Genomic DNA, 14,024 nt, shown 5'->3' with positions numbered 1-14,024 from the left:
TTGCTTGGACCAAACAATGCACTTGAAAACGTAACCTTGGGCACTGTGAAACTTGTGATAGTGATTTTGTCACTATTTTTTGATATTCTGTGGACTCTGTAGATGTTTAATTGAGCAATTATCAGCAGTTCAACTCACAATTAAAATAATCAGCGGCATCCTTAAAATAACAAAGTAATATTACGTGTAGTATCTCTTTCTGCACTTTTTAAAATGACGCTGCTTTTTTGTTAGAACAGCAGTGTCATTAGCTGTTTATGCTAAGACCAGGTTCAATGTAAAGATCTTAATCATTGCCAAGTTTGAAAACACAGTTAACACAGTGTACTAACACGGTCTGATAGATAAATGTTGCTTATATAGTTTCCAGATATCACTAACAGGAGTATAGCACCAACCATCCATTCACGCACAATCCACCCATTAATTACACCATCCATTCTGTGTCTGGAGTAACAGTGAAAGTGATGCTTGCAATTCAACTTTCACATTAAAGACATTGAAGTTTCACCTATATCTCGATCTGTATGTGAAAATCTAATACTTCACTTTGATGGCATAGGCTCGTGCCCTCGATCGCTTCCTGATCCAGTGATTAGTCTCTACCCGCTATTGACTTACCCTCAGAGCTCCCATTAATTACACCTCACATAGAGTAGCCGCAATCGATTAACTTTGTCAATCGCGCCCCCATCTTCAGCCGTGAACATGCAAGGCAACGTTTGTGTTTATACCACAATAACACCAAACTTAACAAATACATTTCACAGAACTATTAGTCCATTCATGACAAAAACATAAACAAAGAGGCAACCCCAGCTCACCTCGTAAGTGCTGAAATCACATCCACGATGTGATTTGTGCTTTCCCTTCAACCTAACCCACAGCAGCAGATGTACGCTATTTGTCAACAAAACAGCAACGAAGCGATGCACTAACCGGTTAACGTGCAGCTCACTTATAAGTCGCACGTGAGTGATGATTCTCCAGCCGGTGTAAAATCTCCGTCGCTCCAAAATATTCGAAACAGCGCCTCACGTTCAAGATTGTTAACCCAGAGTCCTCCGTGTAACAAAGTCCACACACCGGCTGATAAAATCATGGATTTTATTCAGAGAGGAAGAGAATATCGATGTGTTGGTGTGTCCGCTCTGTGAGGGGGACCGTAAGTGACTAGCAGCAGGGCCGGTCAAAGCTTTTTTGGGGGTTCGAAGCAACCCCCTGTTCCCCCCAGAAGAATGCATTAGCTAAATTTTAAGGTAATATGAAGATTAATATCAGTAGGAATGCAGACAGGGCTACAATTAAATTATTAGACTGGCATTATTCTATATTTTAATGACTTTTTAAACCTATAACATGTTAGTCCGTCTGTCACTTCATTCACTTCATTATCCTGTCTGTGGTACTCAGCCCCAAACCTATGTCCTCCTACTGAAAAAGAAAATCTTTAAAAACAGCTCACAAATGTATGGTTTCATCTTTTAAAAAGGTGAAATGATCTCCTACAACAGGTGGGCACTGTAGTTTTTAGGAAACATCACTCAAACAGGAATGAATTGTGCATTTGTTAGGGACTATTTCCAGCTGTGGATGAATACACATTTGCTCCTCTAGTGAATATATACAGCACCAGGACGGTATATGTAGGTAAAAAAAGCACTGTAGTACCCATGTTCATCATTCTAATGTTACATGTCACATAACACAACAGCATGGCTGATTGATTTGTTTGTAATCGTTTTTGCACAATGGAGCTCATTGCACAGAGTAAAATGATGATTTATTAGAGTCACATCAGAAAATACACTTTGTTGATGTACTTTGATGTCAATTTCCAGTGTTTGTCAAATCTTGCTCTTATATTCTACCATAAACATACTGCAAAAATAACAAGTCATCAATCTCTTTTTCATCTGTCTCTGAGGTTGCTGTCAGTCCTACTGTCAGTATATTGTAACAAGACAAAATAAGCATATTGATGCATGTATTGACACACTTTCATTCAATTCTGCTTTCTGTGAAGTTCCCAAACATTTTTGTTTAGACAGCTCAGTTACACTGTTGGTCAAAATGTCACATTACTCAGCTTTGATCTGTCTCAGGCTAAGTGTTGACTGCTGTAGTGGATCTGTCAGGAAGATTCCACAGTGAGACCAATTAGTCACACTGGGCTTTTTGGCATGCAGAGGTTTTTCAGTCACAGGCATCCCCACCCTGTCTGCATTGTTTGTGTTGATTGTCATGCACATTAATTGTGATTCCCTGGCATCTCCATGAGCACTTTTGCCCACATTTAAAATGAATCAGCCTTTAACTTAGAGCCTCTGTTTCCATTACTTGCATGGAAAGACGGCATTTCCTCTTGGAAACAACGGTTGTGAAGCTGTTAAACAAGCATGCAACAGGATTATGCAGCATACCATGGCCATTACAACACACTCCTGTTCCTCCTGCCATTTCCTGTTGATGCTCAGCTTGCTTCCACAGTGGCTTAGTTGACCACTTGGTTTATAAAGACGGGTGAGATGTCAAACACACTTAGCACATGGACAGCTTCCTGGACTAAACCTTGAAAATTGTCATTACAGACTCTGAGAGCTGTTCTCAGATGATCAGTATACTGAAAACTTTTGAAGTTCTTATTCTAATTTTTATAGTATAAATATATATCTTATGGCTATATAGTGATGGAATACCTTTTGCTGTACTGCCTCTAATGGAACAAAAACATTTCAGGAGTAGCAATAGAATGTGCATCCATTCTCAGGCTGTTTGAAACAAACTTGAATAACAAACCAAATCCAGAGTTGTGGGACCATAAGACGTCAGTAGCTAACAATACACGTAGGATGACAGCAAAATAATACTGGCTGCCTTTGTGTGTAGACAGTAAGTTTTGTTGTCTGGGAGAGGTTGCCTGCCATGCTGAGGAACAAGGAATTACTTGCAGCAGAAGCATCGGTCAGCTCTCAGCCAAGCGCCTCCCCTTGTGTTTGTGCCCATCAAACAAAGAGGTTCGACTCAAACCTAGAGGCTGCAGTTATTAGGTTTTGAATGACCTAGGGTGCTGTAGACTGCTCCACACATTAATGAGTAGTGTTCCATTTGCATTATAATATAAGTAATAACTTTTTAGTGCACAAGTGCTAATTGTTTGGCTCATTCACACACACCCGATATATTCAGATAAGCTTGAAACCACCACCAGATAAATGGATAATCAGAGAAAGCCACATCCCTGTGAAGAGTAAATATTAGTTTTTCACTCCCCTGTCTACAGCTTTCATAGCCATCAAGATTTAGAAAGAAAGAAGAAAGATAGCAACATATAGCTCAAATATCATCTTGTCACCTATGGGTCAGCTCTCTCTATATTCTCTCCACTAAATGAAATGACTGGAGGCTATCCTTTGACAGATTATTTACTTACTGTGGTTAAGCTGCCTGCAAGTATTATTCTTCACCACACAATTCCTAGACTACATATGGTGTGACTGGCAATGTTTCTCAAAAAGAGAAAGAAAGAAAAAAACCCTCAATCATCACCTCTTAAATGAGACCAATCCTAGCAGGAGTTTGCCCGCAGAGACAGACGAGGATCTTCACTTATAGCACAACTGTACCTGAAGAGACAACCGTGGCAGCTGTCGCAATTCCCCTGATTCACCACGCCTCAGCGCACCGTTCCAAAGTTTTATAAACTCGGCGGCGAACAATTGTCAGCTGTAGAGAGGCTTGCAGACTGGTACTTCTGAGGACAGCTTGTATTAGACAAGGCACACAGATCAGAATTCCTTATTCACAGTCAGACTTCAAACAAACAAAAAAAAAGAGTTCAGAGAAAAAGAAAATTCCACACCCTTCCAATCTTCAAATGCGATTCTGTTGACAATATCCTCTGCAGTGGAGCATATAGTGTATTAAAATACTAGCTTCTGCTACTTACACACAGGAAATATTGTACTCCAGCTGCATCATGTTACAGCAATAACCACAAACAGGTGGTTGATACAGGCCACCTCAAAGCTGGATATAGCACTAAACAAAGGAAATACATTAACCACATGCTAGCTATTTTATTACATAAAGCATATTAATAACACACCTCTGAGTAATTTCATATCCTCAACATATCACTGACAACCTCTTAGTGATAGCTCTCTCATTATTTATAGTTTCCCTCTGTGCGTGTCATAATTACCATCTGAGTTGTGTTGAGTGCAAATAGCTACAACTGTTCATTCCAGTTGTGACCACTGGCCTTAATAGGTGGCCAAACCCAGCTGCAGACCAGTCTTTAACTAATGGTTGGAAACAGGTGGGAGACAACAAAGGATCCGACTGTGCTGTAATTGCTCACAAATACCTGGAGCTCCGATACACTTCAGTCTGACCTGTACCTTTGTAAGTGAGTCCTGTAAAACAACAAGGAGGGCATCCAATCTAAGTCATGTTGAGTGCTTCGCTGGATGGTCCAATCACAGAGTGAATGATTTAATTTTGTGCAGATAAACAGTGTTAATCATTTGCCCCAGAGCTATAGAGGATCTAGTAGCTGGATTTGTGTGCCTTTAGACAGAGCCAAGCTATCTGTTTTCCCCTGCCTCCATTCTAAATGCTAAGCTAAGCTAACTGCCTCCTAGCTGTAGCTTTATAGCAAACAAACAGATATGAAAATGGTTTATATCTTTCCATCTGACTCTTACTTGCCAGAGATGTTTTCCAAAATGTAAAACTATTCCTTTAATGTGGTCATTTTCAAACAGAACGCCCTGTTGTAAGAATAATCTCAGAGGAATACGGTACTCTGCACAACTCAAGCCTTAAAAAATATGGTGTCTTGCTCTCTTCAAAGCAGTCTGGCAGTCCAACAGTGTGTCAAAATATTCCACATACTCAAAAGTGGAATACATTTTGTGGGAGACTTGTTGTGAAAAATGTAAGTTCTTCCAGACTTTGATTGTGCTGCTTGCCAAGTGGAGGAAGCAGCTGCTGCTGGCTCAGAAAACAATGCAGACACTGTAGCGACCTTGTTTAGCTTTAAATGACAAAAAAAATATGTGTAATAATTCTCCCTGTTTGTGTGTGTCTGTACAATGGGAGATTAAATGACTACATCAGCCTCTCTCTTGTCTGCAAGAGTCTTCTTGTTTGCACGCAAGCATGGGCAAGTTGAGATTCAATATTGTGTCTAATGATAGTCTTCTCAGAAGTCCACACATCATAAATACCTCCGACAGAACGGGAAGTCATTCACTGAGCGACACCTCACAGCAAAAATGTTTGTTCATTCATACGGAATGATGATGAGGATTCAAAACTACAAACATTTCCTTTTCGATCTTTGCAAATGATGACACCCTTATACACAAGAGTCTGTTTGATTCATGAGTGATATCACCTCCAGATGATCTAATCCTTCTGCAAAGTGCAGCTGTTACAACAGAGAAGTCTGTGTACATCTAGAGAAATGCACCCATTGTATTGCAGTAGAGAGACAGTGCACATGAAGCTATCAACAGCCTCAAAATAGTAGTCAAATAACACACTTCTGATTGTTACCTTGATGTGATGATAGTAAATCAGATAATCCATACTGTGGTAAACTATGAATCCCCTGATGAACCACCTCCATGCCTCCTTCACACTCCCGTCTCTTGGCAATCCAGAAAAGAGGCTTCCTGAATGGGTCACAAAGTCCTGGCTGCCTGGGTTAACTTGAGGACGGGAGTTCCTGACTGGAGGAGCTGCTCGGCCAGTTTTTGGCCTGGCTCAGAATGAGTGAGTGAGCACAGCTGAGAGGGTGTGAAAGAGAAAGGGAAGGAGGGGAGGGAGGTGAGGTTTGAAGAGGGGGTTGGGGAGTACACAGACACTCACACACATTCACACACTCACACACTGACGTGCATACTTCTCTTAAGCACTGTAATGGGAACAATAGGCAGATGAAGGCTTAGGTTCGGCACAGGGCATGACCCCATAAGCAAACATGGAATCTCCCATTCACACCGTAGTGTTATTCTAACATCTGCAACCACAAACTGTTAAGAGCAGAATAATGTTATAATACTGGCCTTTGGCATGTGAGATCAAATAAGCCCTATTATGGTGATATAGACAATACTGAGGGTGAACAATATATACAGCATTATCACTACTATCATATAATCACATTGTGACTATGTTATACTATATTATTTTGTTTTGTATTCTACTTTTGTTTCACATTCGCAAATGTAGCTGTTTATAATAGACTTTAATGTAAAACTCTTGCAAAGTTAAAGGAATAGCAATAGTGCAGGATCAAATAAATGATGATAGAAAAATGTTCAACTGAGTGAAAATGAACTGACAGCAATTGAAATCACTGATTAATCAATTAAAAGTAATTCATTCAAATGAATTTTCTCTCTTTGTCACTCATTTAGTTATGAATATGACAGATTTCATTACAGAAGGAGCTGCACGAAATCTGAAAAAGTGCCTCAAGTGATGTTACTTGATTCAGCAAATATTGATATATAGGTATGAATAATAGCACAGATATCACCTTATTTTATTCCTACTAACTTCATATTATGATAGTTCATAATGATATGTAACTGTCATAATATTTCCTCATTCAAAAAGCCTAAACTTTCATTACATCTTGTTCATTTGTCATTCTGCACAAACTCCTGGTGTATAGCTCCTCTCTCTGCAGCCATATCTTCCTGTGTATCTATAATGGGAGTCCTGTTTCGCCTGAACCCCTGGTAAGGTATCGATGGCTTATTCTCTTTCTGGTGTCATGGTGGTCCTTGCCTGTCAATAGACATAATCTGAGGGCAGACACCACAACATTAGCCTAAACCTGAGTCCCCAAAGACACTGTCTGGTAGAGAACACAGACTCCATAGAGTTCCTATGGCTATCCATTACCATCTGATGCTGACTGAGTAACAAAGTGAATAGGAGCGGGGAGGTCAAAGGGGACAAGGATTACTTGGCTCTACTGTCCGTCTACAGGCCCCCATAGGGAAGAAGGTAATCATGGCACCAAAAAATGGAGAATAATGGCCACATCAACTCCTCTTTGGTGCTGAGAGGCAAACATGATACATGATACTTCAGCTACTTGGGTTCTGCAGGTACAGGGTAGCCAAAACAATGGTGAAAGTCATCGCAGTGAGGCAACAGTAGTAAATCTTTAAGTTTTTTATATATTTCCAAAAAATCTGTGATTTCTGTTCTCACACTGAATGAAGAGTGAGTGAACCAGATGGTCAGCTGCAGAGTAGTATGAGCGGGCACAGCTTTAATGAGTTGTCAGGGAAGCATTGGGTCAGTCCGTTCAGGGAGGTCACAGGCCTGTCGAAGAGCCAAGTGTCTCTGTTCTGATTTCATGCCAACTAAATAAAGAGCTATGTCTCTGTGTCCTGCCAAGGCTGCTGTAAATATACCATTATGTAAGGGGAATCAATTTCAACTTTAGGAAAAGGAAACACGTCTCAGACTTGACTTATAGTCCCAAGTGTGTGTTAGAAAATATGCTGATATGATAATTAAGACAAATAGAAGTGCAGTAAGAGAGTTCGTAGCTGTTTTTTTCTGTTGCACATTTAAGCTCTAAGATCCAGTCGTTTTCAAACAATGCATTCTTCTTCCTCTTCTAATGTAACTCTAGTGCAATGAAAGGATATATCATTTTAATTATGACGGATTATATACAGTTTCTTAAGCTATAGTTTCAAGTTTCTTTAAGTTGGTGTTCATACTTGCTGAAATTGATACTAGTGGCTTCAGGGCAGGAAATTTGGATCAAACAACTTTAAATAAACTAGTTTTGCTTTGGAAAATGGCAGTAAGGATTGTTAAGTTAAAAAACACAATGATCCTTTAACTTGGTTTTACAGTGACTAACGCCAGAACTGACAAACTGTAAATCTAAATCACAAATGACATTTATGGACGTTCTCAGCCATTGGTATGAAACCACAAACATTCTGCTCAACCTATTTATTTCTGTGGTGACTTTGCGTATAACGTGATTAATTCTAGCCCGATGCCAAACATCTTTAAACTATGCATGACAACACTTTGAGGTTTGTTAAAATACCAAAATCCTTACGAGTGAACCATTTAGACCACTGATAGCTTCAGTGACTACCGACTAGGGGATTAATATCCCATTAAAATGTTAAGAGTGTTGAGTTTTGGTGAGGGCTGGCAGCTGCTGTCGCTCGAACACTTGCACGCGAAGCAGGGGGGCTGAAACATTACATCAGTGATACAAGCAGACTGATACTTTGAAGGAAGCTTCTGGAAAGGTGCAACACATACAGATCCAAGGGAAAAAGCATAGGAGAGCTCTCTTAAGTCAACGTGACACTAGTTTTTAATGCGCTTTTAGCTGGGCATCATCACCACATTGTCAGGTAATTTTTGTTTTTAAAAGCCAGATATAGTCTCTGTACTGTGTGTGTGCATTGTGTGTGACTGACATGACACATGTAGACATCCTCACGGTTATGTAAACATATATCACTATGACAGATCAGCAATTTGACCAGTGTATCATGCACTCGTGGCCATTACACTGTAAATCTGTATGGCCTGCATGCCAGGGATTCATACTCAGTCCGCACTCTGCAACCCAAAACAAACGATCGCCCACGATGTTTATCCAATATCCAAATTTGTTTTCATTTAGATACAGGATGTTGTCTGTGCTAAGCCTTACACACACACACACACACACACACATACCTACACAAATGCAGATAAGGGTGCTACTGCTAAAACAGTTTTCAGAAGGACAATGTTTCACTGTGAAAAGTTTATTGTATTTTATTTCGCAGCATAACATGTCGCTCACGTCAATCTGCCTCTTTGTTTGCAAAAGTTTTTCGGGATTTCATCTTAATCACTAATATAAAGAAAAGATAAACATCCAACAGCAATTATGTTGGAAGGAACAGCCCCAGACAAACATCCTGGCACTCAGAGAAGGGGATGAACCTCCTCTTATCCACACCAGAGAAGGAAACAAGGAGTGGACCTGACAAAGTGCCTGTTGCTCCACTCACTAATACCTCCTAATATCACCTTTCAGCACTGATGAGGGCTTCGGGGCAGATGCACACCTGCACTCCCCACAGCCAAAATTGGTAGGTTGTGTCAGCCTGGCCTCTGGGAGAAGCCCTTTGAACCTTTCAGGCAGGGTTATAGAAACCTGACTTCTAGTTTATTGTGACTAATGGAGGCAGAGCAGCCTGCTGGCTCTGTTTGTTTCGATGAGAACTGAAGGGAAGAGTCTGCAAAGGAGGACGCATGAGCAAAAAGGAGACTGAGACAGCCTTGTTTTTAATTTAGGCTCTGGATGTGCTGTTAGTGAGGATCTTTGGTCAGAGAAATTCAACAAAAATGTGATGAAAGAAGGTCTTTACAGCTGGGTAATAAAAAAAACGTTCTCATGATTTTCATTCGTCTGAAGTAATTTCATCATAAAACAAATTCATTCTAGTCATGTGTCATGAAGCATTAATCAACATTTTCATTTGCTAGATTGCGTTAAGAGATTGAAGAGCCTGTCAGAGGTGAACATTATTGTGATAGAAAATAGAGATAGATCTGACATTCATCAATCATCACCCTGCACGAGCCTTTCCTACCACTTCATATTTCCACTTTGTGACTGATGAGGTGGAACGTGGAATATGAATGACACAATTTTTGTGCTCCCAGAGAAGAAGGATCCAGTGTCACAGTACAATAAAATCATGGTTGGGTCATTTTTGTGTGATGGCCAACCTTGGAGGCAGCCCATAAAACCTCCTGTTGACTCATCACCCGAACTATTTGGACAGCCAACGGACAGTGTCCATCAGCTTCGGCAAGATAAGCGTGTTTTCATTTTGGCCATCGCAGCAGTCCTGTCTGCGTTGCCGCTCCACATCCTCGTTGTTTTCTCTGACAAATCTGGCCCAAGCACTGTGAGCCTGAGAGGGCTGCAGTGCAGGGGGTGGGGGGATGCAGGGAAGCTGGGTCAAAGAAAAAAAGACTGGTGGGTGAGCTGAGTGGAGAGACAGAGAAATGCTGACGATGAGGTTGGCTCTTTGTGTGTTGAACTTTTGCTGATGTTGTTCAGTCAGTTCTTTAGGTACAAACTTGTGCTATGAAGCTAGAATAAGGACCACAATCACTTGTAATGCTGCTGTGTTATCATCAGTCTATGATTACCACACATGCATGTTGTGAAATCAGTGTACTGCTAGATGGATTAACTTGAGTTATTGCTGTTTCTCAACTATAGCAATCCTTTCAGGCTACATAGCATTGGTCTTTATAACTGCTGCAACTAACTTATTTTCATATTCAATTAACTTGAGGATTATCTTCTGAATTTAATCAATTTATTTTGTCTATAAAATGCCAGAAAATAGTTTAAAAAAAGAAAGAAAGAAAAGAAAGTCAGATCATAATTCGTCCGACCCCAAAGGTGACATCTTCAGATTACTTACTTCCAACTAACAGTCCAAAACCCAAAGGTATGCATTATACTATCATGTAAGACAACAAAAAGCAGTAATTTCTCAAATTTGAGACGCTAACTCAAGCAGAGTTGATCAAAGTATGATTATGCTTTGAATTTGTGCTTGCACTTATTTTGATGAGGATGTCAGTGCCAAGTCCATGAAATCCTTCACAATTTTCTGTTTATGATGACCATAAGCATGCTAAATTGGCTAATTTGTTAGTTCTGCCCACTTATTGGCTTGTCATTCAGTTTTCTTGGCAGCCATTACTTGCTGCCTCAACTAATAAGAAAGATGTGTGGACTCCATCCAGCAAAAAGGGATTTTTCAGAGAAATAAGTTGTTGTTGTTCGCCACTCCTGATGTACTTCCTATCATGGAGGCTAGGTTTGTGCTGGTTTCTCTCTTCACCTCCAACACTGACTCTTGAAACCTCATTTCTGCACCAACAATTCTGTATAATGTTGCCTGCTCCCTCTACCATCTGTTGGTTCAGATTTTTGCATGAGGACAGGATGGATTTACAGGCAGGCTGGGAGCGATGAATTCAGGAGTCTGTTCCGTTATCTGCCTCAAGCAGCCAAGCAAAGTGAAATTTGATCCAGCTATGAGAATGCTCTTTCACTAAGCATGATTTTTCTTCCCCTGGCAAGGTACTTTTTTTTTAAAGCTACATATCTAGCACAACCACACCTGGATGGCATTTAAACTACATTCATGGTTTAAAAGCTTATGTTATTATACAAGTTATTCTAATGGCTGTGATGATTAAATCCTAAACACATCATTACTGTGGTGTCAGATAGATTCACAGAAATAGAGAAGTATAAGACAAATATATTTGGTATTGGTTAATATCAGTGAATTCTAATGAAAAATTAGCATAATTTAGCATTCATTGTTGGAGATGCTCTACTCACATGTCTGTCTAACAATACTATTGTCTTTCATTTCAGCAACATGTTATGTCACAATCACATCACCTCTTGGTTAATTACATTTACAATAATATGAAATTAAAATATTTGCTCATTCTATGATCATTGGAGTACTACTCAGTGTTAAGTTTGAACTTACTCTCTCTCAAAGGAACTCACATGTATTGTATTGTTGTTTTAAGTTGCACTGAATGACAGCATCTCAATCCCCAGTCATGCTACCGGCTCTGTAATGCTGTGTTTAAGCACACTGAGCTAAATGCTAATGTCAGCATGTTAAAATGCGGATGTTTAGCAGGAGTGATGTTTGCCATATTGACCAGCTTTGTTTAGCATGGTAGCATTTGCCAAAAATGACTGGCACTAGATGAATAGATTGGCAATCACTAAAGTTATTATAGTTCATCCTGAGTGAGACATGAATTTGTTGAGACATCATACTCAGAACCACCAAAGTAAATAGGATTAATCTTCTGGGGATCCTGTAGTTGCTGAGATAGTTTGTCCTGGACCAAACTGGTGAATTGACAACAAACAAACCAACAGACATCACTATTCCTAGAGCAATGCAACCACCAAAGCTAAAAATATGATGTATTGAGGATTAAAATGAATGGCATGAAGGAAGAGCTTCATCAAGGTCTAAGAGACATTCCATCCTGTCAATACAGAGCTTCTGAGTTATGGTTTCATGAAATATAACTGTTAGCTTTCCTGCAAATCGAAACACATTGGTGTGGTGGACAAATGCTGAGGAAGCTGCAGCGATGTCCCCACAGGAAAATCAGGAATGCAACCATCATAAACTGCTCATCTGAAATCACAGCTGCAATAAACATAAGCTATGAACTGTAACTTGTAAAATACCCATCTGCTGACAGGATGAATGAACAGCATATGGAGGAGACACTTTCTCAGTGAGAAACAGAGAGTAATTTGCTACTTGTCTATAAGCAGCTTTGTGTCTTGAGTTTTGAAACAAGTTAAGCTGTCCAGAAGTTCTTCCACCCATTCCTTCAGTTGTAACTGAAACTAAAAACAGTGCAAAGTCTAATAATATCTCTGCCATCGTAATGAAACGGTCCAAACCGCATGCAAATGTGTTAGTATTCATTACTGTTATGTAAAGACACAGACCTGGGTTGGAGTTAAGATCCATGGGGCGCAGAGGAAGATGTGCCCCCTTCTCTGGTGAGGAGTGAGGAAGCAAAAGCCACACTGTCGCTGGTGACCGCTGGCCCCCCAGTGCCACTTCTTCATCTGTTCTTGTTCTGTGCCACAGATAGATTTAGCTCCTTCTTTTTCAGCTAAAACACACACCACTGCACTTACTACTGTCCCTCCAACTCTCCCCCTCCTCCCTTTGCCTCTCCTCCACCTCATATAACTCTTTCACCCAAAACTTCCATCTTTTTTGTCAAGTCAAAGACAAGTCAATGTGACACACCAATCAGCGGCACTTAGGTAAGGTCAGGCTAAGGCTAGACTGTCTGCCTCCCAGGGTAGCCTTTTCCCCTACATGTACTTCTGTCAAAGGAGCTGAAAGAGCAGAGGAAGCATATTTCTAAAACACACACGAAAGAAGTGCAGGAAAGAGCGGCCGAATGAAACTGAGTGAGACAGCAGAGCCGAAGGCAAGATGGTGTGTCTGCTTGTCTGTGAAGGAAGTAGTGTGAGGGGTGGGGTGGGAGTTGGTGGTGGATAAGGGGAGAGGTGGGGGTATCGTAAATCAAGCACAGTGGGCACTCAGCCAAATGACTCATCCACAGCGCTCTATAAATACAGCCGTGCAGGGTCGGTGAGGCTGCTGCTACTGCTGGCCAAGAAACCCTGAGACACTGGGGTTTCTCCCTCTCGGAGGAAGGTCTTTAATAATCCTCCTTATCGTTTTTCAATCTCACCCAGACTTATAGGCGAACCACACATCACTGGCTCCTGTTAAATGGCAGGAGAGCACCCCTTTGAACTCATCCTCAGAGGGTGAGTAAATCCAAAACCAACACTACCTGTTGGATATACCAGAGGAAAAAAACGGGAGTAGCGGGGAGACATCTAAATATTTATCCAAAGACAAATCAGTTTACATACCACTGGTCTGAACATTCAAGTCAAGTGTCCCTATCAGACAAACAAACTGCGGTAGCCCAGCAGCAACTTCACAGGAGGCCAAAATGTGCCCTCGCTGAGACCAGGCTAACCTGATACATGTAAGGGCAGAGGTTGTGGACGGGGGTTAGAGTGGGAGGCTGATTGGGGGGGGGGGGGGGACTGGTATGTGACATGTCAAATACCGATCCCCTCAATAAGGCTGTTATGTAAGCTCCCTGAGCTTCCTGTCCCGTCCCTCTCTATGTCGTGAGACTCGGCCTGTTTCGCAGGTCTCAGTGCATTTCCTCAGGATCTCACTGCCGCAGACTCTCACACGCAGGAATAATGACACGTGGACACAAGAAAGGAAGAAGAAGGCCTGGAATTCTCTCACTAGAGCATATTTGACAATGAGATATTTCAAACAACATCTACCACATACAAAAGGTATGCAGCTTATTGTTTGGACATGCTGGAT

General features: G+C 40.9%; 1 protein-coding gene and 1 long non-coding RNA gene across 2 annotated transcripts in view; both read right to left on the bottom strand.

Annotated features, from left to right (window-relative positions):
• arhgap24 (Rho GTPase activating protein 24) overlaps positions 1-14,024 on the bottom strand; it is a 66,847-nt gene that overhangs the window by 16,345 nt on the left and 36,478 nt on the right.
• Positions 8,817-13,696, bottom strand: LOC108874081 (uncharacterized). Its single transcript, XR_001959601.2, has 2 exons — positions 12,596-13,696; positions 8,817-10,025 (listed from the first exon to the last, which is right to left on the bottom strand). It is a non-coding gene; the product is annotated as an uncharacterized LOC108874081 (long non-coding RNA).

The sequence above is a fragment of the Lates calcarifer genome, linkage group LG9, assembly GCF_001640805.2.
Source record: "Lates calcarifer isolate ASB-BC8 linkage group LG9, TLL_Latcal_v3, whole genome shotgun sequence".
Lineage (NCBI taxonomy): Eukaryota > Metazoa > Chordata > Actinopteri > Centropomidae > Lates > Lates calcarifer.
Note: the sequence above shows the minus strand (reverse complement) of the source record. Positions and strands in the feature narration are given on the sequence as shown.